The sequence below is a fragment of the Amblyomma americanum genome, chromosome 1 (assembly GCF_052857255.1).
Source record: "Amblyomma americanum isolate KBUSLIRL-KWMA chromosome 1, ASM5285725v1, whole genome shotgun sequence".
NCBI classification, from domain to species: domain Eukaryota; kingdom Metazoa; phylum Arthropoda; class Arachnida; order Ixodida; family Ixodidae; genus Amblyomma; species Amblyomma americanum.
The window spans coordinates 11,166,769-11,183,274 of NC_135497.1; positions in this window are offsets into that span (position 1 = coordinate 11,166,769).

Genomic DNA, 16,506 nt, shown 5'->3' on the forward strand with positions numbered 1-16,506 from the left:
CACTCGTGAATACGGCGAGGGACGTTCACGCCGTGGCCGGGATGCGCCCCCAAAAAGGCGAATAAGGAGGCCCCCGGCTTCTGGGCCGAGGCCCAGCCCCGTGGCGGCAACGCCCCCAAGGCAGAGCAGCTGCCGCCACAGGCGATGAGCCTGACGCCGTTCCTCCATCATGCGTCCGGCGCCACTAGCCTTTGCCCAAAATGTACAGATCGGGAGGGTCGCTGAGTTCCTGCAGAATCAACGCATGGTTGACTTGAAACTAACGCCGTCCGCCACCAGTGCGCAATAGCTGTGCTTCTGATTCGTTCAAAACTTCACCGGCAGCCTCAGCTGCTTAGCCGAGTCTTTCCTGTCACGGCCTAATGTGGCGCTAGAATTTTTTTCATGGTTGCATGGAAATAACCTAGGCTGCAAGGCAGAAGCTATAGCCTATGTCCATTATCCTCCCCTGTGTCTTACGTGCAGTACAAAGAAAATGTAAGGGACGAGATTATCAAGAATTACTTGAAGAACATCCAGCCAGATATGAGCACGGTCATCGAATCCAAATAGAGATCCTCCATTGCCTCGCACCAGGCGCCAGTTCCGCTGCTATGACCTGGATACCACCAAGAGACGCCATGGTGAGGGAGAGAGAGAGACTTGTTCCACTTTCGAACACAACTTTCGTGGTGATGAGAGTTACTGTGCAAGTACCTGTAGTAGGAAATAGCCCAGGCTGTAGGAAATAACCTAGGCTGCAAGGCAGAAGCTATAGCCTATGTCCATTATCCTCGCCTGTGTCTTACGTGCAGTACAAAGAAAATGTAAGGGACGAGATTATCAAGAATTACTTGGAGAACATCCAGCCGGATATGAGCACGGTAATTGAATCCAAAGAGAGGGATCCTCCATTGCCTAGCACCAGCCGCCAGTTCCGCTGCTGTGACCTGGATACCACCAAGAGACGCCGTGGTGAGGGAGAGAGAGAGAGAGACTTGTTCCACGTTCGAACACAATTTTCGTGATGATGAGCGTTACTGTGTAAGTACCTGTAGTTGCAAGTAGACCTGCCAAGTTGGTGCAGAAAGCATCCAAGGGTTCCGGCAAAGAGGCGGTTTGGATGCCCGGTCATGATAGACACGCGCCTAATACGAGACTATAAAATCCATAGCCTAAAGCTGCAAGCGGGATGAAACGGTTTTTGCAAATATTTTAGAGTCTACATAAAACAATAAAATTGGTCTGTAGAACAAGCTAAAAAGACAGACACCAAGAATGACGGAAACGTTTTGTAGAATTCACTACTGCAGCCATCCCGTGATGCAGTGTTTTTATGGGGCATACTGCAGCGAATAGTTAAAAGGGGCGTTAAGATCTCGCCTTCTAGTATAAGGCTCTTGCCTGCCCAGAAAGACTCCGGTATTCCGTGGGATCTATTAACGCTGATTGAACTTTTTATCCTGTGGAAGAGCTGCATGATGGATCGACACGCAGAACCACCTTTTTCATATAAGCCTGTGTTCAGTGAACAGTGCACCTTGGTGCGGGGTGTTTATGCTTCGCAGGACCACCCGTCTGAATAGTTGCCAATTATTGACGTATGTGTATGCCCCCCACAATTTGATGTGCTGGTGAAGTTGCAGTTTAGGAAGACATGAGGATACGTCTCTGCATTGCGGAAAAGTATGCGTTCCCGTAAAGCATTTAGTAACCTAGCGGGTTTTATTTCCATGCAATAAAGAAAAAAGATAGAGCTGTTGTGCAGTGGGCAATGAAGCTGATCGATTCGCGCCGCCAAAGGTTTGAATCGCAGTGGCGGCAAAATTTATTTTAATGTTTAATTTTTTCAAGATAAAGGTCAAGGCTTCAGCGGCAAATCGGCTTTTGCAGCTATGATAGTGAAGATGAGCTTTCGCTCTAAAATAAGAGCAACATCTGGTTAGACCTCACGGGGAAGCGCTTTAGCTATCTCATTTTGGTATGCTACTGTGCGTCCAAAGAACGAAAGCCTCTGTCTGCTTTAGCGAATATACAGGCTGGAAGACTAAGGTCGCGACGCCGAGTTCGTCTTGCAAATAGCGATGCTAAGTATAATTAGTTCTCCAGAATGAGTTTAGCGTGTATTATCTGATGAGAGAAATTCTAAGAAACTTTCTTTTGAACTTCAGACCGCATATTACAAGTTGACAGATTAGAAGTTGTATGTGGCTGTTGTACATTATTCTTGCATCGTATTGTCGTTTCTTTACATAGTTGTGGCATTTACACAAGTGGCGCGTACACTCTAGACACGAATACGCCTACAGAGGAGTAAACTGGGAGTAAGCTCTCCTCTGGCGCTCTTCCTTTTATGTAAGTGGGTGTAGTGAGAGACAGCTTACCCCCTCCTTATACCCCTGTCACACGGGCACTTTCGATCCTCATTGAGCTCGATCTGCATCGAGATTTTCGAGCACGCTCGAAACATCCGGTGCTACACGGGCATTTTCAATGCTCATTGAGAAGTTTCCCTCATGTGTGTTAGGTGGCGCCAAATGTTCCACCGACAGCCATAACATGGCGATGTCCGGCAACACTGTGCAGTCGGGGGCAGCGGCAGCCAAATCCGTAGCCAAATCGGTACATTGCGTATCTGCGCCAGGTTTTTGTGGCGCACCTCTGCTGCTGTGCGATGCAACCCGAGGGCCCGCAACGCCTCCGCGATTTCTGCATAGACTGCGGCGTTTCTCTTCTGGCGCCGCAAATCATTTAGGCGGTCCTGCCAGCAGTCGATGAGAGCGGCTGTCTCGCGCTCGCTCCAGTTTCCGCGCCGACGAGCAGGAGGACGCCATATTTGTTTACACTGACGGCGAAGCTTGCAGCGTGGTGTAGAGATTATTTTCAAATGTTTGCATATAAGCAGGCATAGTACCTGAAAAATGCTCTGTATTACATTTTAATCAATTGTGATTTGGTGGTTTGGTTTTGTTAACTTATGTTTATTTTTATAGCTTCATGAGAGCGAGAGTGTTTTCGATTGTGCTTGGAACCTCAAGCACTCTTGAGGAATCGGCATCGAGTCAAGCAGGATCGAGCTCGATTGCGCTTGAAAGTGGTCGTGTGACAACCGTCGATCTGCATTGAGTTCGATGAGCATTGACTCAATGAGGATCGAAAGTGCCCGTGTGACAGGGGTAATACTCCTGTCTGTTTAGAATGTACCCTTGGGCACAGCATTTCAATTTCTGCACTGTTCCACATCCCCCCTGTTGACAAGGGCAGATTTGTGAGATGCTGTATAAATGCACACCCTGTCGCCCCACTTAAAACACTGCCATGAAATTGGGCACATTAATAAAATAAGGAGGGCTGTCTTGATTGACAGAAGGCACGCAAAGCTTTTCGCGTGCGAGGAGAGACTTCCTCTAAGCCTCGGAATGAAGTCTAACCGCGGCATCACCGGGCGTGGCCGGGCATCTCCAGCGCGCGGCAAGCGCTCCCGCGGTCACTGGCAGGTGCAAACACTGGGGAGGTAGCTGACACCTACCACATGGTTTGGGCTTGCCAGCGCAACTCAGCTCTCTCCCCCTGCCCCAACCCTACCAGAGAGGAATGGGAGGCGGCCCTGCTTGGCTGTTCGGACCTTCAGTCCCAAAAGGCTTTCGTCAAGAGGGCTAAGCTGGCGGCTTCGACCAATGGGGTCCCGGAATAAGGACTCCACCCATTGCGGGGCTCTTTAAAGAGCCTCACCTCTTTCATTAAATAAAGGCTTTTCACCACCACCACCCGCGGCACCCGCAACATGACCAGCCCCGACGACACGTGCACCGTGCCCAAGCTCCCTCCGGGTCCCCTGGCCGAGCTGATCCCCGCTGGCACCACCGTCCACAGCCCGCCGGCAAAGCTGGTTGACCTGGTGGCACAGGCGATCCACGAAAGCCCGCAGAGGGCGCTACGTGTTTAGCACGTGTACCAGGCGCTGCAGTGAGTCCTTCGCTCTGTTTTTTCGGGGGAGGGGGTTGTGGGAGCCTCCGGCTCAAGTGCGACCAGCCGTTGCAGTAACGCTTCTTGTAATTCAGTAAGAGCCGGCTGGACCTCCAGGCGTATACCAGTCCATGGTAGAGGGAGGTTGGGCAGATGATTCTTGATAGTCACAGTCAACAAGGAAGGGCAAAGCATCAGGGCGCTTGCCAACGTTTCGACAAGAGGACTGGCCTTTGTCTGGGCGAAGACAAGTCCTCTTGTCGAAATGTTGGCAAGCACCGTGAGGCTTCCTCCTCCATCGTCCACTTCATCACTTTATCACAGGTGTATTCCGGGGCATAGGACCGTCTCAAAGGCAACCTGCATGCATGTTCGCGGCTGTATGCCAGTGGCCTGCACAGGACGCTTTTGACCACTCCTTCCGTGCAATAGAGCGCTCAAGTTAGAGTAAAAGGCAAAAGAAATATCATTCAGTACCCGTCGTTAACGATGCTGGAGTAGCAGCCCGCCAGATAAAATGTTGAGGCACAGAGAAATGTTGCGTTTGTTCAAGTTGTTTAACTAGGAACAATGAACGGTATACGTGCAGGGTTCGATAAAATATCATCTGCAGAGCAAAAGGCATGACGGCAAGAGCGAACTGGTGCTTGTAAAATGGCAGAATAGACACTAAAACAGATGCCATATTCCGGGACCCGTACAGGTACCAAAAACTTCATTCATTTTCAGTGTTTATTCTGCCAATTGAAGACCGCTTGTTTTTTAAGGCCGTCAGTACACGCTGTTTGGTAAACAATTATACTAGTGGTTTAAAATTCTTTAGGCTGTTCAGTCTGAGTCACCCATATGTATAGCGCTAATGCCCTGCAAAAAAAAACCGACAGCTTCCTGCTGCTACTGGGGTCTTAGGGGAAAATTGGCAAAGTAGTAGGGCCCCACAAGTAAGACGGGCTAAAGAACAGCGAGCCTACGTGGCCTCTATTACGAGCATTTATTTTCTGCTGCAAACTTGTCGGAAACTGTGCACAAGGCTGACGCTTATTTTCGATTTAGTAACAAAGAGCGGTATGCGATCTGTCTAACCTTTTTGTCTTAACTCTGCCTTTAACGCATCTTTAGCGTAACCCGCGTGAAATCCAGGCTCAAGCAGGCTTCGGGCTCAGAAGCCCAGCTGCTTGGCTAGCCTCCTCTCCACAGGCGTAATATGACCGTGAAAAAGTGTTTCACAGCCATGAGGATATCTGCACTAGCTGTGTTCTCCCCTATCTAAGACCCTGTTCAGGGTTAGTGCGTCAACCCTCGCTATGGAGTCGAGCATCACATGCTACACCAATTTAAACCTGCTGCCTTACACACTAAACAGAAAGCATTAAAAACGGAGTGAGCTCTCCTCTAGCGCACTACCTTTTATAAAAGGGAGTGAGCTAAAGCGCAGCTTATTTCCTTCTTACTCCCATATGGGTGTGTGCGTGTTTAGAGTGAGTAAAGTGTAAGCCTCGTCTTTAGAAGCGGAGCGAAACATTTGAAGAGAAAGTCAAAGCCCATTTCACTGCAATTAATGCTTCAGTCTTTGCTTGTTGTATGCGAGACGCATTTGCAGCGAGTCCTGACCACCTGGCCACAGGACATCCCCTCGTGTGCGGGATGTACAGGGTTCGAATCCTGCTCCTGGCTCAAGCGATTTCCTAGCGGCCAAGGCTCTCCCACGGGCGGAGCACTCGGAAAAAGTAGCAGACATGACCACGCATGCCCGCGCCGATTGGTTGGAGCCCGAAATACGTATCTGGCTGCTGTGTGACCACGGCTCTGACCCGTCTCTCTTATTACGCCACCTCGGCTGAAACCAAGTGCCGCGCACACATGATGAGACCATCATTAGCTGGTGCTGAAAGCGCTATTTTAATGAAACTCTTTGGGTTACAAGACTGCGACCCCTAACCGCGACTGCTAGCTTCACGGTTACTTGGCTTATGACGACGTGGCCCAGTTGGAAGCACCACACTCTGGTTATAGTTGCCAGCACTAGACTACACACTTCAAACACCACACCCCGGTTTCGAGGGAGTAAATAATCATAATCTAAGCGTGAATATCACAAAACTTGTTTTGTAGGGTTAAATACTGAGGGATTTCTAAAACGAGGAACCAATGGCTGTGTTTTACTGAGAGGGTATAGGAGCATCTACGCAACTTGCGCGATGCGAGGCGGCGGAGACAGTGTCTGTCGCTTTGACGAGAAAAAAAAGACATGGCCAGTGTACGCCACACTCACGCGCCACGCTCAGTGTATACCCCAGCTTGGGTGTGCAGAGCCTTGTCCCAGTGTGTGTATTGGCATTGAAAAACTGCAATTTCTGGTCGACTGTTCCCGTGTGTCTGTTCCCGTCGTCCTCGCCCTTTGCTGTTTGTTCCCCCACTTTGCGGGAACAAGTTCCCACATTTCAGATTCATAGGCAAGAAGTAACAGATATTGTGGAAGATGAGCGAAGCTCCGAGACTGCGCGGAAGATCTTCACTGATATGTAGTTTTTTCATTGAACACTGAATCTCCCTTGCACGTCCCGAGGACATTTTAAACACCCTGCGGGCATTCTGTAGAGTTTCATTGGCCATTCGGTCTACCAAAATGTTGCAGTTCATAGAGCGGAGAGCTCTCACTGTCCTTGAGAGATAGTACTTGGCAAAAAAAAAACTTCGGGGTAAGAAAAAGAAATGTGCACAAACTTAGAAATAAAAATTTCATTATAAAATTTGAGTAAACCAATATCGGGTGATTGATATACTATTAGATTTAGCTATGACGCAAAGAGCAGTGCCAAGAAGATGGGTAAACAAAAAGTTTAACGCTTTGTTTGTCTATATGTCGGAGCTGTAAGAAATTCGCAGCAAATTTGCACTCGATAACCAAAACGTGTGGTACCTCATGGCATTCAACTTGAAAAGAACCTTAAACAAGCACTGAGAGCAACTCAGTGCATTTTGGGTTCTTGTTAACAATAGACTATTTGCCTCTGCGACGGTATACTGAAGTTTCTTGGAGCAAATGCAGCAAAAGGCGCTTTTCTCGTTGAGAAAAGTGGATTTATGAAGTAAAACTTTTTTTTTCGCCGTTTGATTAGACCTGCTGTCAGTGACGAACAAAACTTCACAATTGCCATATAGATGCGAATGTGTGTGCAGCATAGACTCGAGCGACCACGAGAAAAAAAAAGCGCTAGCGTCGTCACAGTTTCCGTTGAAAAATGATCGACATCAGGGACATCTGTATTTCATTTTTTATCTTTCCTAGCAAACAAAGGCTCTGTTTCCAGTGAAAGCAGCCTAGTTTTCGATAGAACACAACAATTATAGATACCGATCAACTTCAGTTCGTCCTTTGATTACACACCGGAAGAACGGCTGTGCTTCATACTGCTTCTACAGTCGCGAGCAAAAAAAAGATTGGCACAATGACGTCACCGTAGCTATGCGAATAGCACAGCGTGGCAGGCACAGCGCTGTGCTTTGCGAACACACCTGGAAACTTTGTTACCGGTGTGTTCTTAACAGCAGCGCCGAGTGTTGCTACTGCTGCAACTGTAGCACGTAACAAGTGCTGATCTTTTTTACTCGCGACTGTACCACCTTCGTCAGGTCATCGACACATAACCCACTGCGACACACGTGTTTGAACTCGTAGCTCTCAGCAGCGGTTTCCTCCGCTCGAGGAGAACGCCCACTGCGCTCGGAGCGAGCGGACGCATCTTATATGCGGTCTGCGATTTTCCGGTGATTTCACCAGTTTCCGGCTATTTACAGCCACCAATTTTTCACAGGGCGGCCCGCCACCCATCCGGCGTCACCTGTGGGACTTTTAACTACTTTCAGGCGAGTGTCTTCAACTTTACGGCCGATTTGCGGCAACGCCCGACCGCGGGAGCTAGGCCTAACGGCTCAGCACGCCTAGTGCGTGCTCTGCTCCCACCTGCGGCGGAGACGCCCGCTTCGCCTCGACGGCGCTTCCCTGCATTTAAAGATGCAGTACACAGTCACCGGCACGGATGTTACTGCCGCGGAGCTGGCCGATGGCACTTGGACGGCGCTCGAAATGCAACGCCGCTACAGACGCCCGCCACCACCGGCAACGCCGCCGGCCAACACCCAAACGCCTGCAGCCACCACTGTCCTGTCAGACCAACGACCCCGCGGCCGTCCACCACCGCCGACTAAAAAACGACCACTTCCTCGCCTGCCTAGAGAGGACTACAAAATCGTCTTCCGACCGCAAGGTACCGTCGACCTCAACGCAGTCGGCCCGGCCAAATTGGCGATGGCCATCTACAACGCCGCCAAGATCGACGGCCGCCTTGCAATCACCGCCGACCAAGTCCGCATCCACCCCACAAACAACACTGTTACCATCAGCACACCGGAAAAAGAACGGGCGTTCCTGTATGCTAAAATACAAACGTTAACCATTGACTCCAATGCCATCCGGGTAGCCACGTACGCCCCAGCCCCCGATGACTCCGTTCGAGGAATCATATACAGAGCCTACAGTCACGAGACCGACTCTGAGATCCTCGCTGAGCTCCAAGCTCGAAACCCTGATCTCCCCGTAGTCGCCGCACGCCGCATGGGCCGCACACGACATTTCGTGGTGACTATCGCCAATGCCAAGCTACCCCGCTACGTGAGGTATCTCGGCTTCACTTTTGAGGTGTACCCCTACAAACGCCGTCCGGATGCATGCTTCAACTGCCGGAAGCTAGGCCACAGGGCGGATGTGTGCCCCCACCCGCGACAACCGACCTGCCGACGCTGTGGCGCAGCCCATGACCCTCCTCCAGCTGGCCAACCGCCCACGTGCCAAGCCTCATGCATCGTCTGCAAAGGTGCCCACCCTACAGGCAGCAGAAGCTGCAAATACCGGTTCACGTCCTCCACTCGGCCCAAGTCTTCCCCGTCGGTCACTGACACCGATACCGGCTCCAACTTGGCAAACCCCGGACGCCAGTCCCGGTCCCGAGACCGCAAACGCGGCGACGACAACCTACTGCGGGACGGCTCCTTCCCCCCGCTTGGCAGCGACGGCAGCGACAGCCCTTCCAGCCGCACTCGCAGCCGTTCCACATCCGCCTCACCCAGCTCTCGGGCCAGCTCTCAAGCCCGGCCGGGGACCAAAGCAGCCAAACAAGTTGGATGGAAGACTCCTGCACAAGTCACCGCTTCTCCACCAGATTCACAGGTAAGGGAACTGGCAGATATGGTCAAGGAACTACAGCTACAATTGGCCAAAGCAAACGCTAAAATTCATAGCCTAGAATCAGCACAGGCAAACCCCAAATTGCAACCACAGCAGGTGGCTCACGCTCCCACATCCGACCCTGTAGGTGATCCACGCATGGACACTGAGCAGCCTAAGCGCACGAAGCGTAAAGCACCTCTCCCCTCCTCACAAGCAGACATAGATGCCAAATTCGAGGCAGCTGATGCGCGAATGGCCCAATTCGAGGGCGCCCTCCTTCGACTCGCCCCCACCATTGACCGTCTAGTAGAAAGCTGCGCCACAATGGCAGCCAACATCCAAACCCTTCATGCCCGGCTCGATACCCTCACGAATCCCCCGACATCAGCAACCCCCTTGCAGTCGCCAACCCCTCCTAACTACCCAGCACCCATTATTGTCGCCACATCGGAGAGTGCAACCGCGCGCTCACGTGCAGGCGGCATTCTTAAATCACCCGTCGCGCTATCACAGCGCCCCGAACCCTACGGGAAACGCGATGGCTAGCTCCCCCTTCACAGTTTGGCAATGGAACTGCAGGGGCTTCAAGGCGAAGCGGCGAGCCTTGGAGCACACCCTGCAGGCCCAGCCGCACACCCCCCACATCATCGCACTTCAGGAAACATACATGGACACGAAACTTACCAGCTACGCCGCATATAACCAACAAACGACACCAGACCAACGGCCCAACACCGCCATCCTGGTCCACCGAAATTTAGCAGCTAATCATATAGACCTTAGTTACCCCGAGGTTCCGCACACTTTCGTACAGGTCCTACCGAACAGTCGCTCACAAGCCCCGCTCCACATCCTTAACGTCTACAGCCCCCCTAGCGACAAAAGCACACGAGTGGCAACCCTCGTTCGTAAGGCCTGCGCGACTGCACAAACAGGGATGCTACTCATCTTAGGTGACTTCGTGTTTCCAGTGTAGTCCACGCAGGTTGAAGCTCCCCACAAACCAACGTCTGCTATCCCGCGCATTGACGCAGTACGTGCAGAGAAGCCCCGCAAGAAAGAAGCCAAGTTCGACACTCGTGAATACGGCGAGGGACGTTCACGCCGTGGCCGGGATGCGCCCCCAAAAAGGCGAATAAGGAGGCCCCCGGCTTCTGGGCCGAGGCCCAGCCCCGTGGCGGCCACGCCCCCAAGGCAGAGCAGCTGCCGCCACAGGCGATGAGCCTGACGCCGTTCCTCCATCATGCGTCCGGCGCCACTAGCCTTTGCCCAAAATGTACAGATCGGGAGGGTCGCTCAGTTCCCAGAATCAACGCATGGTTGACTTCAAACTAACGCCGTCCGCCACCAGTGCGCAATAGCTGTGCTTCTGATTCGTTCAAAACTTCACCGGCAGCCTCAGCTGCTTAGCCGAGTCTTTCCTGTCACGGCCTAATGTGGCGCTAGAATTTTTTTCTTGGTTGCATGGAAATAACCTAGGCTGCAAGGCAGAAGCTGTATGCTATGTCCATTATCCTCGCCTGTGTCTTACGTGCAGTACAAAGAAAATGTAAGGGACGAGATTATCAAGAATTACTTGAAGAACATCCAGCCGGATATGAGCACGGTCACTGAATAAAAAAAGAGGGATCCTCCATTGCCTAGCACCAGCCGCCAGTTCCACTGCTGTGACCTGGATACCACCAAGAGACGCCGTGGTGAGGGAGAGAGAAACTTGTTCCACTTTCGAATACAACTTTCGTGGTGAAGAGACTTACTGTGTAAGTACCTGTAGTATGAAATAACATAGGCTGTAGGAAATAACCTAGGCTGCAAGGCCGGAGCTATAGCCTGTGTCTATTCTCGCCTGTGTCTTACGTGCAGTACAGCGAAAAAGCGACGAGATGATCAAGAACTACTTGGAGAACATCCAGCCGGATATGAGCACGGTCATCGAATGCAAAGTGAGAGATCTTCCATTGTCTAGGAATAGCCGCCACTTCCGCTGCTGTGACCTGGATACCACCAAGAGACGCCGTGGTGAGGGAGAGAGAGAGAGACTTGTTCCACTCTCGAACACAATTTTCGTGGTGATGAGAGTTACTGTGTAAGTACCTGCAGTTGCGAGCAGACCTGCCAAGTTGGCGCAGAAAGCATCCAAGTTGTGCAGCAAAGCCACACTTTTTGCCCATTCCAAAACATTTTGCCCATTCCTAAAAGGTGCACGTATTGGAGGGTTTCCATTGCGTGCAACCTTCTCGAAAGCCGATGTGTTTTGTTGCGATGTCGGCAGTACTTGATGGGCGACAGCGCCGTGGGTAACTGCGGTTTGGAAATTATAAAACCGATATATATTTTACTCACTCTGAGCTAAAAGCTTCTCAGTAAATCAGAAGACTAGCAAAAAAAAGTGAGAAAACTAACTATTTAGTATTAATTAACCAGCCTACTAAATAGCGCCTCATGTGTCAAATGCGCTAGGCCGCTTACAATGCAACGGTGGGAAAGCGCTCTACCAACTCAAGACCTATTTTTTAAAAAGTGCAGAACATATTAGGTGAAACACCCGGTATATGTGCACAGCCAGCCCTTCGGTCCGTTTGGCTATATTGGACGCCAGTATTTATTTCTCCGTTTATAAGTGATCATGAAATTTAAAAAAAGATTCATTAAATTCGTTGCACTACGAGAAACATTGACGCTAAGGGCGCCTATCCTTGAGAGCTGACTTTTCCTGACAGAGTCCTTTAATGAGAGCAAGACCCTCTCCGTCTATGCAAGTCATTCGCAGCTACCAAACAGGTGCACGTGCGCAATTTATGCACGAGGGTTCGATGCCTCAACGCTCTGATCAGTGGTCTTCATCAATTATTAATAACATGTAACCTATTGTTGAAAGCTACGTCTATTCGCATGTCTGAAAATTATACCAAAAATAGCAGGCTGTTATTTCGTTGAAAAATTACAAGTGAAGTCCTGTCAACAGGTCATGGGCCGGGAATAAGGGGGTATTTTGTATATGGCGAGGAAGTGAATGATTTGATGGATAGGAAGGTAAAAAAATAGGTGCTACAAAACAAAGTAACGAGAGCATAAAATGATACACGAAATCATGCAAGGAGACGCAAAAAAAATAAACTTTGCACTCCATATAGACGATACCTCGGTGTGGGTTCTAGGGACGCTGTCCGCGGGATGACGGCAACAGTCCCATGGCAATAATTTCAAAATAAGAACTCATGAGAAACAGAAATGATGGCGGGACGGAGACGTTGGCTGCACGAATGAATCAGTAGCGTTTTTGTCCAAAATTGTTGGGCATTATTGGGGAATCTGCGCTGTCAACATGCCGTACGCGTCTGTCCACTGGTCTACGAAAATCTACTCATACGGCCCTATCGGGTCACCATGTAGTGACACGTGTCTTATTCGTTGAGTTCTTTGTCTCGGGGTGCTCCATACGCGGCGAGCTTTGCTTCGATATAGACGAAGAAACGGTTTCAGCATGGAGAGGAAACTTCGGCACAGGTTCCCTCCTGCACAGGGCGCGGAATAATATATTGTGGTGATATATGGTACTGTGTTGCAATTTGTGGCATTGTGTGTGTCTTAGCGCTTATGCATGGCGGGCTGCTGTGGCGTTGACAATGTCCTCCTCGCTTCGTTCATTGCTGAAAGCGTGGTTTTTGCTTTTTCGTTGCAATAGTTCGCCGCAATAGCATCCGATACACCTGACCCTCGTAAGGAAATGAAAGAAATACCCCTTCTACACCTGACGGTTCAGCAGAAAAAAAAACTGAAAGTGAAAAAGCAATAAAATTCGAAGCAGTCATCATCTTATTCCATTACCACGCCTCTTTCAAGAAGGTTATGACAAAACCAGAATCGTTCTGGCTACTGTAAATTGTTTGAAATGTTCACTAAGTAGATACAGATTCAAACCTGATCTCTCGACAAGGCAGAAGTGGAAAAATAGAAAAGAAAATCTCTCCCACAAAACTTCGTGCGGTATTACTTTTTTTCTGTAATGTACTAAATTGCGGTGTAATTTACAGGCGTTTGAGATTGAAAAGGACAATCACTGCTTTTCTTTTATTGAGCCCATTCGAAAGAGGCTTCGGGATTCCTCCCTTCCCATCCTCCGCTTTTACTCATTACTTCAGAAAATTGTATGTAACGAGACGGGCTTTGTCGTTATTATCATGAAATCCACGCCTCTCGTAATCGTAAATGACGAAATAGACATTCAAACAGATGAGCAAAGCTACACTCAAAACAAAAGCGGAGTAAAGAGAGAGTAAACTAGGGTGCCTGGATGCCCGCTCGCCTCCGCTTTCAGGGTGGGGACACCCCTTGTACTACCCCGAGCCGCCGTTTCCCCCTCGCAGCGGCATGTTGGGTCTCACGCGTCAGTTGCGTGCAGTGCGCTATGCGTCTGGCACGGTTTCTGTGCGGTCGCGTGGCGACTGTAATAATGCTACTGATCTGGAAATAGACAGTACATATTTGTTTCACTCGTGGTAGTAGTGGTTTTGCAGTTTTGAGAGTATTTTATGCATGATGCATTCGCTCTGACTACACGACAAATGAAAAGTTATGACGGACTGCTGTGTTTTTAAGTCAAGGCTGCATTTTAAAAGGACAGAAGTTATTTGCTTTTCCTTGATAGGATAATATAGACTATATTATGGTTACCGAATTCCATATAATTATGCTGCCTTTGTTGTTTTGAACGTAAAGACTGTTCCCAAGGCCCCAAGTTTCCCTTGTATACAAGCATCGCGGAGCATGCATGTCCTGCCAAATATATTTTTGCGTACTCAACATTCAGTTTCCAACATTTTCTTACGTGCCTTTGACTTGTTGCTGCACCGTATGTGGAACATTTCACGTAATAATGTCAAATTTCTCTTCCAAGTAATCTCTCACCTCACTGCTCTGGAGTAGAAAGCTGAGGACACAACTGAAGACAAATGGTCATATTTTCTGAACTGCCTTCCTTAGTGGCTTGTACCGCAACAAAACAATGCAAATGGTTGTGTTTCCCTTTGGATGGTGTTGACTACACGTAGACTGATGGTGCGATGCGATGACATCTTGCTAATTCGTAGTGATTAAGTTGCTTTATTCGAGGACAAATTTTACTAAACAAGTTCTGTTTGTTTCCATTCAAAACATGAAGAAAAATCATCACAAGCGACTGATGCGAAAAGAGGCCTCACAAAATCAGCCAGTGACATCTATTTATTTTCAGTACCATTGTCCCTGCCAGGGTAAACTAAGAAAGAGGAGCCGGAGCAACTAAGGAAAAAATTGAAAATTGGTTTTTGAGGAAAGGAAAGGGCGCAGTAACTGTCTCACATATCTGCCGTACGCGAAGAGAGGAAGGTGGGAGTAAAAGAAGAGAGAAAGAGGTGCTGTAGTGGAGGCCTCCCCAATAATTTTGACAACTTGGGGGCGTTTGCGCCTTTGCGTTTCGCCATCTCGGCTGGTGCTGCTGCTGCTGCCATCAAAAGAGGAAAAAAAAATAAACCATAGGATATGGTTGCCCAGAAACACGCGTGACAAATTTTACTGACGTGGCTGCACAAGGGCAATGAAACGAGCCTTTTTTTCCCAGTTGTGATTTTTTTAAAAGTGATATGAAAAGGAAGGAAAATAAACCGTAACTGCAGAAAGAAAGCCTTCTTGCGTTTGCGTCACGCAGCCACGGATTCTTTGCTTCATGACGCACAGAAGATAGGTTTGGCGCCAGGATATTCGTAGAGAGCTGGCGCAAAGGAGAGAGAGCCTTCCTGCCTTCATGGCATTAAGATAAAACAAATAATAAACTGAACTAAAAGTTGCGACGAGAGCTTCGCATACTCGCTTACCCGCAAGAGCGCATAAATAATACGGCTGCCTTATTGCAAAACGCCTTTGTGATCAGGTTGTGAAGCCAAAGCCGCTCGGCAACTTTTGATGTGGCCTGGCAGGTTTTAGCACTCGTCTTTAAGCTTTCTTGGCCTACGCCATCAGTGCAAGCGCTTGTGGTCTGGTGGTCAAAACATGCGACTTTTGACAGCATGGTGCAGAACGTGCGATATGTACCGAGGCGGCTGTAATCGGGAGAAGAAAGGCCGCGATGCGTAAACACGACGACGTGTTTCTAATCGGAAGAAGAAAGGCGGCTGAGAATGCACACACCTTGCAAAACCGAGGAGAAAACGGGTCACGCCCCTTTGTTTCAAATGAGCTCGTAGTGTGTGTGATGTAGCAATCAGAGATGAGCTCGTAGTGTGCGTGATGTAGCAATCAGAGACCAAGTTATGAGGGCCTGTTGTGTACCTGGGTGTTCTGCCGGCACTATTGAAATGACCCGGCTATTTGGCTTTGTTCATGACAGCGCGCGCCGCACACATTGCCAATCACACGTCAAACCAGACTGCGTGAACAACAGTAAACCTCAAACTATCAGAGGTAAGGCATGCGAAACGCTTGTTTTCCAGGACAATTTCTGCTTGGCACGGAGGGATAATGCTCTACTTATCTTTGTATCCTCATAATTATTCAAATTAGCAGCCATGAAACGCACCTTCTCGCATTGATTTCATGGCAAACGAAAAGCTGCCTGAATGGCAGTCTATGGCCAATATGCAACTGCAGCTCGAAATAAGTAATCCTGTATTGTTGGAAAAGTAATTGAAGTGGAGAGTATTCATGTCAAAAGGTTGCACTGGAATATGCTACGAAATTAAAAAAAAAAAGATGTTATGAAGCAACGCTGCGCAGAATAAACGCTACAGAAGAGAACCAACATGCATGAGTGCACCGACTTTTCATAAGGCGCCGACTTTATCGGCAGGTTACCTGCGAAAGATAGTCAATTTTAGAGTAACTACCTCTGATTCACTGTTTAAACTATCTCTGGTACCACTCTGTCAAGGTAGAACACCAAATTTTCTAAATTCCTCGCTGCAGATGCAGTTTTTTCTTCGAAACGACGCGCCGCAGCATTGCGCTCAATGCATCTGAATGGGAGAGAGACCCAACATGCCCCAGCCGGGAGCGGTGCCTTCACTCTGAAAGCGGCGCTGGCCCATCGAGGCACCCTAGAGTAAACTGTCCTCTAGCGCCCTGTAGGGGACAGCTTACTTCCTTTTTACTTCCAATTAGGCGCATTCGCGTTTACAGTGTAGTCCACGCAGGTTGAAGCTCCCCACAAACCAACGTCTGCTATCCCGCGCATTGACGCAGTACGTGCAGAGAAGCCCCGCAAGAAAGAAGCCAAGTTCGACACTCGTGAATACGGTGAGGGACGTTCACGCCGTGGCCGGGATGCGCCCCCAAAAAGGCGAATAAGGAGGCCCCCGGCT